Source organism: Acomys russatus, chromosome 2 (assembly GCF_903995435.1).
Source record: "Acomys russatus chromosome 2, mAcoRus1.1, whole genome shotgun sequence".
NCBI classification, from domain to species: domain Eukaryota; kingdom Metazoa; phylum Chordata; class Mammalia; order Rodentia; family Muridae; genus Acomys; species Acomys russatus.
The window spans coordinates 9430448-9445489 of record NC_067138.1 but is presented as its reverse complement, the minus strand read 5'-3'; the positions used below and the strand labels follow the sequence as shown (position 1 = coordinate 9445489).

General features: G+C 45.4%; 1 protein-coding gene and 1 pseudogene across 6 annotated transcripts in view; both read left to right on the top strand.

Annotated features, from left to right (window-relative positions):
• The window catches only part of Fam219a (family with sequence similarity 219 member A), a 53441-nt gene that overhangs the window by 18786 nt on the left and 19613 nt on the right, over window positions 1-15042 (top strand). The window lies entirely within an intron of this gene.
• Window positions 6620-6741, top strand: LOC127207564 (uncharacterized; annotated as a pseudogene).

The window sequence follows — 15042 nt, the reverse complement described above, 5'->3', positions numbered from 1 at the left end:
ATTGAGTGCTGGCTGTGGAGTTCGACCTGGGCCATGCATTTCAGGGGCTGTTGCCTCATATGTTTTTCATGGACCCTTTGCCACCTCCAGGCTGTAATATAGCATCTCGTTTTTGAGAAAAGAAATACCAGCTGTTTAAATGGCCTGATCTGCAGTGTCCCCGGGAGTAAACATGAGCTGATTAAGATCCTAATAAAGATAATTGAGAGGGAGAAAGGAGTGCTTGCCTCTGTGATTTAGTCACTAAAGACAGCACTCTGGAAAGTAGCTTTAAGGCATGAAAGGGCAATACCTCTTGGTCTTGATTACAGTAAAACTCAAGTTATCCAGCATGCCAAGGCTTCTCTGGTGGCAGGGAAATTGGGACTGGCAAACACTTTAGACAGGATGGGGACATGCAAATGAGAAAAAAAGTGGCATAAATATATAACCCAGCTCCCGTTTGTTGGCCATGCCAGGCATGCTGTAAAAACATTTTACATTCATTATCCCCTTTCATTCTAACACCAGCCTTGCAAACTAGGTTATATGGTACCCATAAAAGGAAAGAGGCATTAATAAAAGTAACTTGCCAAAAGTCATACAACATCTGGTCTTCCTAACTTTGAGACCAGAGCATCCCCCCAAACTGAATTGGTGACAATAGACAATGGACAATGGAGCATCGTTCCTAGTTCTGGGAATTTGGTTAAACTGGAGAAATAGGCAAATGTACAAAGACTTCCTTTTACTAGGCACTTTAATTACTCTTGAATAAACACATGTAGGTGTGGTGGTCTGTGCTATAATCCCGGAGACTAAAGCTGGAGGATCACAAGTTCAAAGCCAGAGTGAGCTATGTGGTAAGACGCTGCCTCTTAAACATGGAAACAAATATGTATGTAACTTTCAAAATAGTGCCAATAAGCCAGGTGCAGTGACACACCCCTACAATCCTAGCACTCTGGGAGGCAGAGGCAGGTAGATCACTGTGAACTACTGTGAACTCTAGCAGCCTGGTCTAAAAGTGAGTCCAGAAAACCCAAGGCTACACAGAAAAACCCTTTCCCAAAAAACAAAACAATTAGTTCCAATAAAGATTATAAAGCTACAGTAGCTGCAACATTATTACAGTGAAAAGAAAAAAGAATGTAAAAAGCAAAGAGGCTAGGTGGTGGCGCATGCCTTTAATCCTAGCACTCAGGATATAGAGGCAGGAGGGTTTTTGTGAGTTCAAGGCCAGTCTGGTCTACATAGTGTGTACCAGAACTGCCAGGAATACACAGAGAGATATCACTCACACACACACACACACACACACACACACACACACACACACACACACAAAAGCAAAGCCTTCAGTAGTGGCGACATAAATATAGAATATTCTTTTCATAACATATATAGGCAGTCTTTTCTAAATGGAGAGGTTAGCCAGGCATGGCAGGTCACACCATAGAACGTGGGAGGCCAAGGCATGTGTACATAACAAATTCAATACCAGAATGGGATACATGAGACCCTGCTGTTTAAAAAAAAAAATGTTAAGACCAGCTAGATGAGCTGACTCAGCAGGTGAAGGCACTTACTGCAGAATCCTGGTGGCTGTAGTTTGATCCCCAGAGCCCACATGAAGAAGGAAGGAGGGAACTGGTTGGTGTTTTAGGTGAAAATCCCTGATCGGTCTATTTTACCAATAAAGACTCAGGAGCCAGATGCTGTGGTGAAAAATCTGCTAGCTCAGAGAGGCAGAGAAAGCACCCAGTTGACCTTCCTACTCAGCTCATGTCCCAATGGAGAAGGCCCAGAGGCTCACTACCTAGCTGACAAGCCAGGAAAAAAAAAAGGCCAAAAAACCCAAGGCCAAAGGCTTGCAATCTTAAGGCCCCAAAAGCCAAAGGCCAAGGAGCTGAGGAGCTCAAAAACTAGAGAGCTAAAAACCAAAGAGCTAAAATCCCAAAAGTAAAACCTAAAGCTAAAATCGTCAAAGACCCCTTCTACTTTGACATGCTGTCTTAATACCCCTCAACTCAAAGTCTCTCCTACTCTTTAATCCCTGTCAGCTGGTTTCTTGCGCCGCCTCTTGACCTAGGGTTAACTTTATTAAATCCTGTGTACAGAAAGCTCTTGGATTATAGGTGTGTGTAAGGTTGGGTGAACCACACTTAATCACCTGTTTACAATAAACAGAATGGTCTTGGATTAAAAGTGTGTTAGGGCTCAACCACAAGACAGGGATTTACAGTTCAATCTCAGGGATCCCAGTGAGATCAAAGACAGATTTTACAGTTCACAATCTCAGGGATCACAGTGGGATCGAATATCCTGCAACAACTGGTTCTACAAAGCCATCCTCTGGCCTCCACACATGCACTGTGTCATGTGTGTCCACACACATCATACACTAATAATAAATAATTTTTAGATGAAAAGATGTTTATAATCTATTTTTCCTTGGCATAAAAAGCATCTCACATAAAAGTGGCCATCATAAGACGCGTATGAAATGTGCGCAGTCTAACTCTATCTGTGTTCAAAGCCTGAAAGTGCACAGCAGCCGCAGTTCTGATCATACAAGAATGCTCACTCTCTTCCTTAGTCGCTTTTGCTTTGGACTCTCATATAATACATCCCTTTACCTTATTTTTTATTATTCCTTTTACTATTTTGTATAACAAATGCTAAAAAATTATAATCTTTCCCCTGACATATTCCTACACAGGCAGTTGAATTATTGTCCCATCATCCACATATGTTTGGAACCAGGTATTTTATGGACATATTGGCTAGATGCATTTGAGGATGGCAACATTACCTCATACCTACGGGCTACTCACCTGCTTGTCTTGTTCCTGCTGGGCTCTCTCAGCCCTGACCTCACACACTCCGTTCACATCTGTCCTTCCTTCTCTAACCCTGCAGAGCCCTCTGGCTGTGAGGAGACAAGGCATTTCTTTGGAAATGAAGAGCTCCACATTGAGCAGATATAACACACACACACACACACACACACACCCCGCCTCTTAGCCCCCTGCTGGCAGCTTTCCTGCAACTTCAGCTTCACCAGCAATGGAAATGAGGAAGAGTTTTTTGTTTGCTTGTTTGTTTTTAATAGTGAGTATTACTTATTTACATGTACATGTGCTGTTAATTACTTATTTACATGTACATGTGTCTTTGTCCACATGTGTGCATGTGCCTGAAGTTGGGGGCATCCTCTGGAGTTGGAGTTACAAACAATTATAAGCTGCCTGATGTGGGTTCTGGGAATTGAACTCAGGTCCTCTCCAGGAGCAATACATGCTCTTAGCCACTGAGCCATGTCTCCAGCCTGTGAGGACAAGTTTGTCCTCACATCCCCCAAGCTCCAGCCGTGATCACACATGTTTGGATGTTCCCCCTTCTGTTAGTGTTTTCAGTACAGCCTTTTTATGTGGCAAAGTAGGAAAGGAACAGAAAAATGTTTAACTAGTACTGGCTTGAAGACTACATGGCAACTACTAAAGTTTATTTTTTTTCTCTGCAAAAGTGGAATAAATAATAGATGCTACTTATGATTGTCAGAGATTAAATGAGAAAATAAGAGGAACGCTTGGAAAGCATAAGTTGCACTACAAACATAAATGCCTATGTTTCAGATATGTGTTATGCTCTTGTGTGTATATGCATGCTTCTGCGTCTGCTTATGATGGAACAACAACTTAATAGGAATATAAGACACATTGATAAATCTTGAAAGACCGCTTCTTAAAAACAACCTAAGAGGGCTGGAGAGTTGGCTCAGTGATTAAGAACACTGGCTTCTCTTCCAGAGGACCCAGGTTCAATCCCTAGCACCCACACGGCAGCTTACACTGGGCTTTAAGTCCAGTTCCAGGGCATCCTACAGCCTCTGAGGTTCTGTGACGACAAGCAGACGTGTATGAGGTGCACAGATGAACACACAGTCAGAACATCGGTAAAAGCCCAGGGCACGGAGAGTCGGGTTCTGCTTCATCTGCTGTGTGTTGTTTTCTTTCCCCAATGAACATGGGTTGCTTTCTTAAGTTAAGGAAACCAATACCCATTTTCTAATGGCTTAAAATAATGTAGTCAAACTAGAAATAGTCATTGGAAGTCACCCACACAGAGGCCTGACAGCTGGGGCAAAGAGAACAAAGGATTTAGAAAGATAAGCAATTGGGGAAACAGCTTGATTGGCAAATTGGGACTGTGTTGTTAAAACTATTGAATGTCAGGTCAATGAATTTCCAAGTGGTGGGAGCCTTTGAAGGGTCTTGGGCAAAGGAGTACTATAGAGAGTAATTTTGATTCTTAGAATAGTGTTTTAAGAATGACAAATGTGGAGGAGGGGGCTGGAGAGATGGCTCAGCAGTTAAGAGCACTCACTCCTCTTCCAAAGGACCTAGGTTCAATGCCCAGCACCCACATGGTGCCTCATGTAACTGGAGTCATACAAGCAGGCAGAATACCAATGTACATAAAATAGAAACGGAATAATGAATATGGACAAGATAGCTCAGGCCTTGCAAACCTGGTGACCTGATTTCAATCCTGTGAATCCAAGTCAAGGTGGAAACAAAGGACCGACTCCACGGGGCTGTCTTCTGACTTGCACAAGTATGCCTTGACACATGTGTTCACACATACACATACACAAATTTTATTTTAGTTTAGTTTAAGCTTTATCCATTTTACACATGCTTTAAAAATAATAACACATAAGATTACTTGAAAGATAAAAGGAAGACAAGAATGTATATATAGACATCAGGCATGGTGGTGGCCTTGAGAGGCCATGGCAGGAAGAGCTTGAGCTTGCGGCCAGCCTGGGCCTGACAGGAAGATAGCTATTTTGAAGAAAGTGCTACATTGCATTCCCAGTTGGTTTGCCAGAGGGCTAGGGGAAAGAGGATCGGTGAAGATGACCTGTCAGGTCAAAGGGAGACAGGAGCAACCTGTAAGAAAATAGTGATGTCAGAGTTAGTCCCTGCTCTCCACATAACTGAGGTGGATGTCCTGTCCATTGGCTAGATCTAGTGCCCCATATTTGACGACCTCCCCTTGGTGGGGAGCCCTGGTAGCACTCAAAGAAAGAACAGGCAGAACACCAAGATAAGATTTGTTGGCCTGCGACCATAAAGTGGGGGAGAAGATCCTCCTCGGACATGGACCTAAGGGAGGGTAATAGCGTGGGGGTGGGAGGGTAGGAGGAATGGAAGGATACAAGTGCTGGGAGAACAATTGAGTTCTAATCTGAATAAATTAATTTTTAAAAAAGATTTTTAAAAAAAGAAAAGAAAATAGTGATGGGTTGGGTTATCACACCAAGTAAAATAAACGCCAGTCCCAGGTAACTGGGTTAATAGACAAAGGAGAAGGGACAAATATTCCTTTCAGAAGAATTCTAATTTTATATATACACATATATTCCATTAAAGTTTTATATTTGTAGAAAAATGAGGGAAATAGAAATTACCACTGAAACATCATAGTAACAAGGGCTGCTGTCAAGATTCACTGACTGTAAATCTAGAGGGTGGGACTTTAAGGGGAATCAAGATATTTGAATCGTCATACAAAACTCTTACATATTAATTACTGTGGTAATTTTAAACACATTGATGATACCCTTCTCTCTAGGAGATGGGATTTAATTCTTCTCCCCTTAAATATGGGCTGGACTAAGTCATTTGTTTCTGATGAATAGAAAACAATATGACAAAATAGTAATTGTACAGCAGAGAGATCTATCAAGCCCTACCCCAAAGTGATTAAAAATTAATCTCACTGAAAAATAAAAAGCAGGCTGGCCATGGTGGCGCACACCTTTAGTCCCAGCATTCTGGAGGCAGAGGCAGGTGGCTCTCTGTGAGTTCAAGGCCAACTGGGCTATAGAGTGAGTTCCAGGACAGCCGTGACTCTGTTTCACAGAGAAACCTTGTCTAATACATAAATAAATTATTAATCTCACTGGTAAACAGGCATGTATTCCCAGTGTGCCATAATGAGGAGATATTACCTCCATTGTATTCTCCTCCAAAGTCTGTAACCTGAACTGGTTACAATAAATATTAGGCAGAGATGGAGAGATGGCTCAGCAGTTAAGCGCACTGGCTGCTCTACCAGAGGACCCAGGTTCAATTCCCAGTACCCATCTGATAGCTCACAACCATCCATAACTATAGTTCAAGGGAGTCCAACACCCTCTTCTGGCCTCCTCAGACACAAATAAATAGAATAAAACATTTTTAAAAGATACATTAGGCAAATTGAAAAGACATTCTAGGAAATACCTAAGCAGGCATTTTCTTGACCTCTGACCTACACATATGCACTGTTGCACACTCTCTACCCCCATAAATAAGTAAATGTAACAAAACTTTAATTATTTCAAAATAAAAATGGCTAAAAAATATCCTCACCATCATTTTTAGTGAATTTGGCTGGAAAAGAAGCTTACCATTAACAAGATAAGGATAGCTAGAAGGAAAAATAAAGACTCTAGGCCAAGCTGGGCTACCCAGTTTATAAACAAGTAAAGAAAAACCGAAGAGAAGATAGAATTTCCAAAAAAAATCTAATCAGCCCTTCCAATGATACTGGAAGTGAGGGGCAATCACTAGGGAAAGTGATTGTTCCGCAGCCAATTAAGTGGACCAGTTCCTTGCCTCATGGTTGCAGTGCCTGTGAACAGCATCCTCCACGGTAGTCCGTGCACCTGTTGCCTATGGGGCGCCCTAAGGGACCTGGGAAACAACTTCCTGTTGCTCAGTCATACATCTGGTTTCCGTGCTTTCCCCAGTGTAGGCTTCAGGCAGGGGTATGAGATGCCTCTGGGGAAACCCAGGGCACAGTGGCCAGATGGTGTCTGTCTTCAGCAAACGGCAGCATAAGGAGCATGCGATTGGGGCCCTGCTTCAAATTTAATCCAAGGGAGCTTGGAGACGTGGTAGCTGAGAAGCAGGTCACTATGACTGTAGAGCTGTGGTCCCCTGGACAAGTGGCAGGTCCTGCACACCTGAGGGATTCCAGTGTACTGTCCTATGCCCTACCAAGTCATGTTCAATAATAAACCTCACATCCAGTGGGGATAAAAAGAAAGAGCCATTGGATTTTTGTTTGTTTGTTTGTTTGGTTTGGTTTTGGTTTTTCAAGACAGGGCTTCTCTGTGTAGCCTTGACTGTCCTGGACTCGCTTTGTAGACCAGGCTGGCCTCGAACTCACAGCAATCCTCCTGCCTCTGCTTCCCAAGTACTGGGATTAAAGGTGTGTGCCACCATGCCCAGCTGGCCATTGGACTTTTAACTAGGAGCATGACACTGACCCCCAGAGTTAGTCAAGGGGCTGGAGAGATGGCTTAGGGCTTATGGAGGACCCATATTAGGTACCTCTCAACTGCCTGTAACTACAGCTCCAAGGAGATCCAATGCCTCTGGCCTCCAGCCTCCATAGGCACCTGTACTCACATGTACACACATGCAGACAGATAAAGGAGTCAAATCCCCAGGACTCACAGGGTGAGGAAACAGGCTCACCCAAGCTAGCCAGATAGACTTCTATAAGGAGCTCCTGGGGAGTGAGCCATGGTGCACATCCCAGCACTCAAGAAGCAGAAGCAGATGGCCCCCTGTGAGACTGAGGATAGCCTCATCTAAACAGTGAGTTCTGGGACAGCAAGAGCTATATGGAGAGACATTGTCCAAAAAAAAAAAAAAAAAAAAATCTAGGGGAAGGAGGATGGATACTCCTAAACAGAGAAGCAAGAAATGTCCAGAGCTACTTGCTGGGACTTGAGCTACTTGCTCAAGAAGAGGAGCTGATCAAAAGATACCCCTCCCACCTCCTGCCTGTGGCCAGACTCAGGCCAGACGCTGGAGGCCTTGCATCAAGGACTGCTTCTTTCATCCCTTAGCTAGGAGGCTAGTCCATTAGCCAAGTCCCAGGTCATCCCCTGTGGACTGCAAAGTCAGGCTGGATGGAACATGAGATAGAAGGGCTTGTCTATTCTCCATGCAGCTTGTATTTGAAAGAGAGAGTAATCTGTGTCTTAAATGGGCCTTAAACAGCATTACAGAGTGGTTTTGTGTGTGTGTGTGTGTGTGTGTGTGTGTGTGTGTGTGTGTATTAAACACATGCTTAACATGCTTACCACATGGCAGAGACTGTGGTAAAGGCATTATGATATCACCTCACTTAATCCTCTCCACCACCTTCTGAGACAGGTGCTATGAGATTCCTCACATTAAGAGTGAAAATGGAGAGCCATAGAGGTTAGAAACTTGGTGACGTTCACATAATGGAACTTGGAGAGGTGCTGCTCAGTGGCAAAGAACGTGCCTGGCTTCAGCCTCATCTGTGGAGGAAACCACACAGATGAGTACACAGCAGAAATAGGACTTAATTCAAAGCCACACCACTTGTTCTAAGTGGCTGTACTACCTGCTCCTGACACACAGAGACCCAGATGTGCCTGGACACTGTCGGTGATATCTCTAGATGGTGGGATTAAAAGTAATGCTCTTCTCTTTTCTCCTTATCTGGACCTTTTAAGTGACTATTTCTTTTGAATTCAGGAAAAGATATTGTTATTTAAGCTCTGGTGCTTCTGCCAACTTTCTGTAATATCTAAGATGAGAAGAAAACCGGTCCATTAGCCAAGTGCAGAAAGTGGAGACTACCTTCTCTGCAGTGACAAAATGGAAAATTCTCTCTCTCTCTCTCTCTCTCTCTCTCTCTCTCTCTCTCTCTCTCTCTGTGTGTGTGTGTGTGTGTGTGTGTGTGTGTGTGTGTGGTGTCTGTCCGTCCGTCTGTCTGTCCATCTGTGTTTGTGTGAATGTAGTAGTCATGGAGGGGAGGGTGAGGAGGGAAGCTAATGAGTTATCTAAGGATGCACCACACAAAGAATTATCTCCCCTATGGCTTCCTTGTCCTTGCACCACGTTTGTTTGGTCCTGAGCTTCCCAGATATACTGAGGAACATTATTTCTTCACATACATACCAAGATTCTGAATCTTACCCCTTATTAAAATCTTCCCAGAGAGCCAACCTTCTGGCATGAAGGCCAGGCTGTGTCCATGAGAGTGACGGGAGTCATGCTGGATCTACTTCAGGCGTCCAGGCCATGGACCAAGCGGGCAGCTGGTGTCAGCCACGGGCAAAGATGAACTGGCGACATTTAAGGTCACCGCTAACCAGCAGGCAGGCCTTGACCAGATCCTCCCACATGTTCTGGAGGAGGTAATTCAGAACGCTGGATAGCTCCTAATGGAGGCCCTGTCCTGGCTAAGAGGGGAGACCCCGGATACCCACATTATCCAGGCTCTGTGTTAACTCAAGCTTGAATAGCCTTCCTCAACATGGCACTCACTTCAAAGGGCCTCTTCTCTTTCCAAGACTATTCCTGTGAGTACAAAAGTTCTCTCTGCCTCAGCACCTTTCCTACCACCCGCAACACATATCTGGCCTGGCTGAACTCTCTTGAGGTCACCATCGCTCTCAAAGCAGTTTTAGAGATAAAACTCCGGAGCTTTTCATGGCCAGAATCTGCTACCCAAATCCTTCAAGGCTGTAGGACTCTTTGTCTCTTAAAATCCCTGGTACTCTCCTCTTTAAACTCTCCTCTTTGGTCAGAGTATGAGGGTGGAATGCTAAGAGAGACATTGAGAATGTTTCAAAGCCTGAAAAAAGAGCCTTCCATGGCTACCTCCTAATTTCAGCCTGGCAATGAGAACGCATAGATTCCTGGATTTTTTTAGTGAGGGATCTGTTACACCCCATGGTTACTGCCTCTTTTACACCTCAACAAACATACTGGTTTTAAAAAAAACTGCCTTAACTATTGAAATAGTATATCCCACTCAACAGCCAAACACACGCAGGCTGGCTCGCTGTCCCAGCACCAACCAGCCCACAGGGGCAGGAAGGGCAGGGAAAGAGCATCTGCTGTCTGCTGAGGTGTGAGTGGACCCGACAGAGTCCAGGCTCCAATGACTGTGGCTGCTGCTGCTGCTCCTGCAGATAGAGCCACTTGCAATGTAGTAACTGATTAATTGAAAAAACAATAAAAGAATGTTCAATGACCCGGACCTGGGCTGTCCCTCAGCCTGGCCCCTCTTGCTTTTGGAAACAGCACATTCCAGTTTCCAAGAGGCTCTTCCCACAAGGCTAAGCACAGGCTCTTTCAACAAGTATCCATCGAGAAGAAACAAGAGCAGATGAGGACTTTGCCTAGTCCCTAGAGATTTGTTTGTATTGGATTTTGTTCAAGTAGAACAGTCCTAGCCTCAGCCAGCGCTCCCTCCCTGTCTGTTCTCAGGGGCAAAGGCTCCCCTGTGTTTTCATTACTTCTGGTGGATGCTCTGTACTTATTGTTTTATTTAGGAGCTGTGATTATGTGACCACAAACCTTACTAAATTGAATATAACCCTGAGCATTCAGAAGAAACAGCACAGGTCTCAAGGGAGGGAACAGCTGGCTGGGGGGAAAAACAGAGCCCATGAATTCTAATCCCAAGGCTGCCGTCTGGCACTGACCTGGGACAACTCATTTGCTGTCTTCTCTGGACACTCTTCAAAGCAGGCCCTGAGCTCAGGGGGTGAAGAGCCCAGTCTAGACTCCCAGTCAGCACTGTTCACAGGCAAACTGGACTCCACAGCCAGAGGGTGGTCAGAGTTCCTGGAGGCTTCTGGGATTTTTCTACGTAGCCGTCCTGCCCTATTACTGAACTCCCAAGAGGCCCCCTGCCTTGAGTGAGTTCACTGCCTGCCTGATGAGTATGATTGTAACCCTGGGTTGTCGAATGTCATCTTGAACAGCCAGAGCAGGGCAGCCCACCTGTTTCCCTCCGAGGGTTTTGGTGGCTTTGATTTCAACTTGGTTGTCTACTCTTCTAAAACTCAACAGGAACTGAGACTTAAGCCAGGTGTGGCAGCGCAGTCTGTAATCTCAGCACTTAGGAGGTAGAGGCAGGAGGATCAGAAGGCCAGCCTGGGCTACATGAAAGCCTGCCTCAAGCAAACAAACAAAAAGGAGCCTTAAGGCAAATCATAGTAAACAAATAGCTGAGCCTGCACCTTAGCCACAAAGAAGTCTGTTGGTGTTTGGCGTCCATGAGAAGTTGACCTGAAGCTAAGTTGCTACCTTGGGCATGAACCTTACAAGGATTTTTTAATTTTTATTTTATGTGTATGGATGATTGTCTGCATGTATATAGGGCACCACATGCATGCCTGGTATCTGAGAAGGCAAGAAGAAGGTATCAGATCCCCTGCACTGGAGTAATAGCTGGTTGTTTTTTTGTTTTTTTGTTTTTTTTTTGGGGGGGGGGTTGGTTTTTGGGATTAAAGGCATGCACCACCATGCCCGGCTGTAATAGATGGTTCTAAGACGCCATGTGGGTGCTGGGAACTGACCCCAGGTCCTCTGGAACAGCAGTCAGTACTCATAGCCATCAAGTCATCTTTCCAGCACTTTCTGAGGAGGGTTAACTATGCCAAGCGCCAGACCAGCAAGTGTGGACCCCTGCTGTGGCACTTTCCAAATTAAATCCCTGGGAGGCAGTTTTTCTGCTCTTAGCTATAAGAGAGGCCTTAAAAGGATACATAGTTGCAACATTTGTCTAGGATGCCACTAGACAAGGCCCTGGCACGGTGGCAGGCCATTAGCCTTTTCCACCTGTCCTACAAATAGACCCTTGCCCTGCCCTGCACTGTTTATCTGCTAAGAGACTATAGCCCACAATTCTGTTTTAGAGACTGGGAAGACACTACGGAGAAAGACACAATCCTCCCCTTCAGGAACATTTACTAAACAAAAAATTATACAAATAATCACTTAATAAAAAGCATTTAGTGTTAATCCCAGCACTCGGGAGGCAGAGGCAGGTAGATTGCTGTGAGTTTGAGGCCAGCCTGGTCTACAAGGTGAGTCCAGGATAGTCAAGGCTTCACAGAGAAACCCTGTCTCAAAAAAAACACTAAAATTAAAAAAAAAAAAAAAAAAGCATTTAGTGCATGAAAGAAATGAGGAGGGAGGGAACTGTTAATGCACAGTAGAGAAATGCCTACTCTAGCCTGGCCTCCACAGGAAGCTTCTTAGAGACAATAGTCAGTCGAGGTCTGAGGATGACTACAATCTAACAAGAGCATAAGGCGGGGCAGTCACGGTGTCCTGTTGGGAGGGAGGGAGGCTAGTGACGCAGAGCACAGAGGCTGGGCAGCCAGAGGGCAAGCCAGCATTGCTCTTTAGCCAGACACCAGTCTTAAGGCTATCTGAGTATTCCCTTCGCTAGGAGAGGTGGGCTGAGACCCACCCAGACTCCTTGCCATGCATGGCCCTGGGGCAAGCGCATGTCTGCACCATCGTCGCTAGCAAGCACAGTAGGCGAAGGAAGAGGTCCTAGCCCTAGTCTGGGTAGCACTCAAGTGGAGTGGGCCTCCATACCAGGCACTTAACTTTACTGCAAATCCTCTCTGCATATTTTTCCATCATTTTGAACTGTTTATTAATACACAACAGAAGCCATTTTGCAATTTAGATGGCTCCTCTGAGAATTCTATGCTCTGCCCACCCCCTCCTGAGGTGGACTGAAAAAAACTTATACTTGAATTTCAAAACTAAATTACATTAGTTCATCCGGTGAGACGGCGCCATTGCCAGCTCCTATCTGTGTGCTTCAGGCACTGTGAGGCTGATAACATCAGCGTGTCAAAGCAGCTTGCTCGATCCACACAATTTGCAGCTGGCTGCAGTTGGGCCAGAGGTAGTCAGCGTGAGGATGCAAAACTGTCAGAATCCAGAGCACCCCAGGGCCTACTGTAGGCAGGCACCCAGGATTAGGGGGTCCTCCTCCATAAAGTATCATTCCTATCTGTAAGGAGAGAAGCTGTCTTAACACACCTAGATGTAACAGGAAGCTGAACATTGCTCTGAAACACAGAGTTGCACAAAAGCATTAATAACTGCACACTCAACAGGTTTTCTCTGGGACTAAGGTGGAGAGGGGAAGAGTGGGGACCATGGTAGCAGCAGGCGACAGGCTTCTCAGGTCTTTGAAACGATTTTTTTAAAGATTTAATTTAAGGTCCAGGCATAGCGCGTGGGGGGTGGGGGTGGGGGTTATGTGTGGTGGGGGGTGGAGAGGGGAAATCACCAGTGCTCTAACCACTGAGCAATCTCTCCGGCCTGTTTTTGTAGCTATTTTGAAGCAGGGTCTCACTCTGTAGCCTAGGCTGCTATCCTCATCTCAGCCTTTCCAATGCTGGGGTACCAGGTACAAGGTACCACACTTACACTGGTGTGTCTAAAACCCAAAGTAATCCTAGAAATAAATATTCTGTGCTGCCTTGAAGCCCAGATGGGAAGGCCTCATCAACAGTTCTCACTGACAAGAGGTTGTACAGTTGAGAGAAAGTATTATATCCCTGCCAGGGAACATAGTAACTGTAGCAGTTTCCTTCCTAATTGTAACCAAGATTTAATTCTACGGAACAAGCATTCCTCTCATAGCAGAAAGTCTTCAGATTATTGAGTTATTTCAAACGCATCAAATGTCATAATACATTCATTCAACTTGGGAAGCATTCGCAGGCCAATTTTTATAAATAGCAAATACAAGCTGCTCATGTCCAAAACCTGATTATTTTTCAAAATGCATTTGTTCACCAAGTCAAGGTTTTGGGAGAAATTCAGGCTCAGGGAGGTTGCCAGTCCTCTGCCGTAGCCCAAGCCTGACTTCCCTCACCCTAGCCTTTCCCCTCACGCATGGATTCGGTGTCCAGATGAAGAGATGGAAGGGACAAAGATGTATCTCTACCCTAGCTTTAGCTTCTATCGCTACACCCAAAGACAAATTGATAACGTCTGCATTGGTGTTACCTGTTTGTTTGTTGTTTTGTGCTTACAGGAGGGTGATGTTGAAGGGCTTTTTTTGTTTTTGTTTTTGTTTGTTTTTTTGAGACAGGGTCTCTCTGTGTAGCCTTGACTGTCCTGGACTCACTTTGTAGACCAGGCTGGCCTTGAACTCACAGCAATCTGCCTGCCTCTGCCTCCCCAAGCGCTGGGATTAAAGGTGTGAGCCACTATGCCCAGCTCGAAGGGCTTATTTTTTATTTTTGGTTTGTTTGTTTGTTTGGAGACATGGTTTCTCTATGTAGTCCTGGCTGTCCTGGACTTTCTCTGTAGACCAGACTGGCCTCGAACTCGCAGAGATCCTCTGCCTCCCTTAAAGGCATGCACCATCACTCCCAGCTTTAAAAGTAAGAAAACATGATCAGAGAATAGTTTCCCAAGCTGAGCCTCCGTCTGGTTGTATGTAATTCCAGGGTTCTGTTGCTGCCTGCATTTTTTTCCTATAGGCTGGGGAGCATGGGCCAAGGCTGTCAGGGGACTGTAGTCAAGTCACCACCTTCACCACTTGTGCTCACCTGTAGATTGGTCACAGCCTGCTCAGCCTCCCTTGCCTTAGCCACACTTCGTAAAAAAAGAGCCGACCTGCCCCTAGTGAACTTGCTCCTGGTGGGCATCCCTCTGTGGGAAGCCTTCATCCTCACAGGGATCAGATCTGTAATTACTGAAAATAAAGATATTGTGAAAATTATGTGTTGTAGTTTCTCTCTGCGCAGCTTCAAACAACTGACCCGCCTCTCCTGTCATATGGCAAAAGCCACCGCCCCCACCCAGGACTCTGGTCCTGGCTCCTGTCTTCCATGACTCTTCTTAGAACCCAGACACTGTCGTCCCCCACTCATGTCACCGTGGCCCCAGGTCTTTTGTCCATTCCTTGTGGTTGATGCACTTCAGGTGGCTTTTTTTTCCCTCTGTCCCTTCCAATGTCTGAACAAGCACCGCCTCCTGCATAGAGGCAGCACAACTGAGCTGTTTCCATCTGTGTCTTATGGGGGCATTAGCATTCTCTTAGCCTCCCAAGCCAGCTGCGTCTCCTTGCATGGCTCTTCACCCCTCCTCCTCAAGCCCAGCAGCCATGGCGCCCAGCAGCTTTCCCTCTGTCCTCTTTCTTAACCTGTGTCTGCCCTTGCTCAAGCTCCTGCACCTCTTCCAA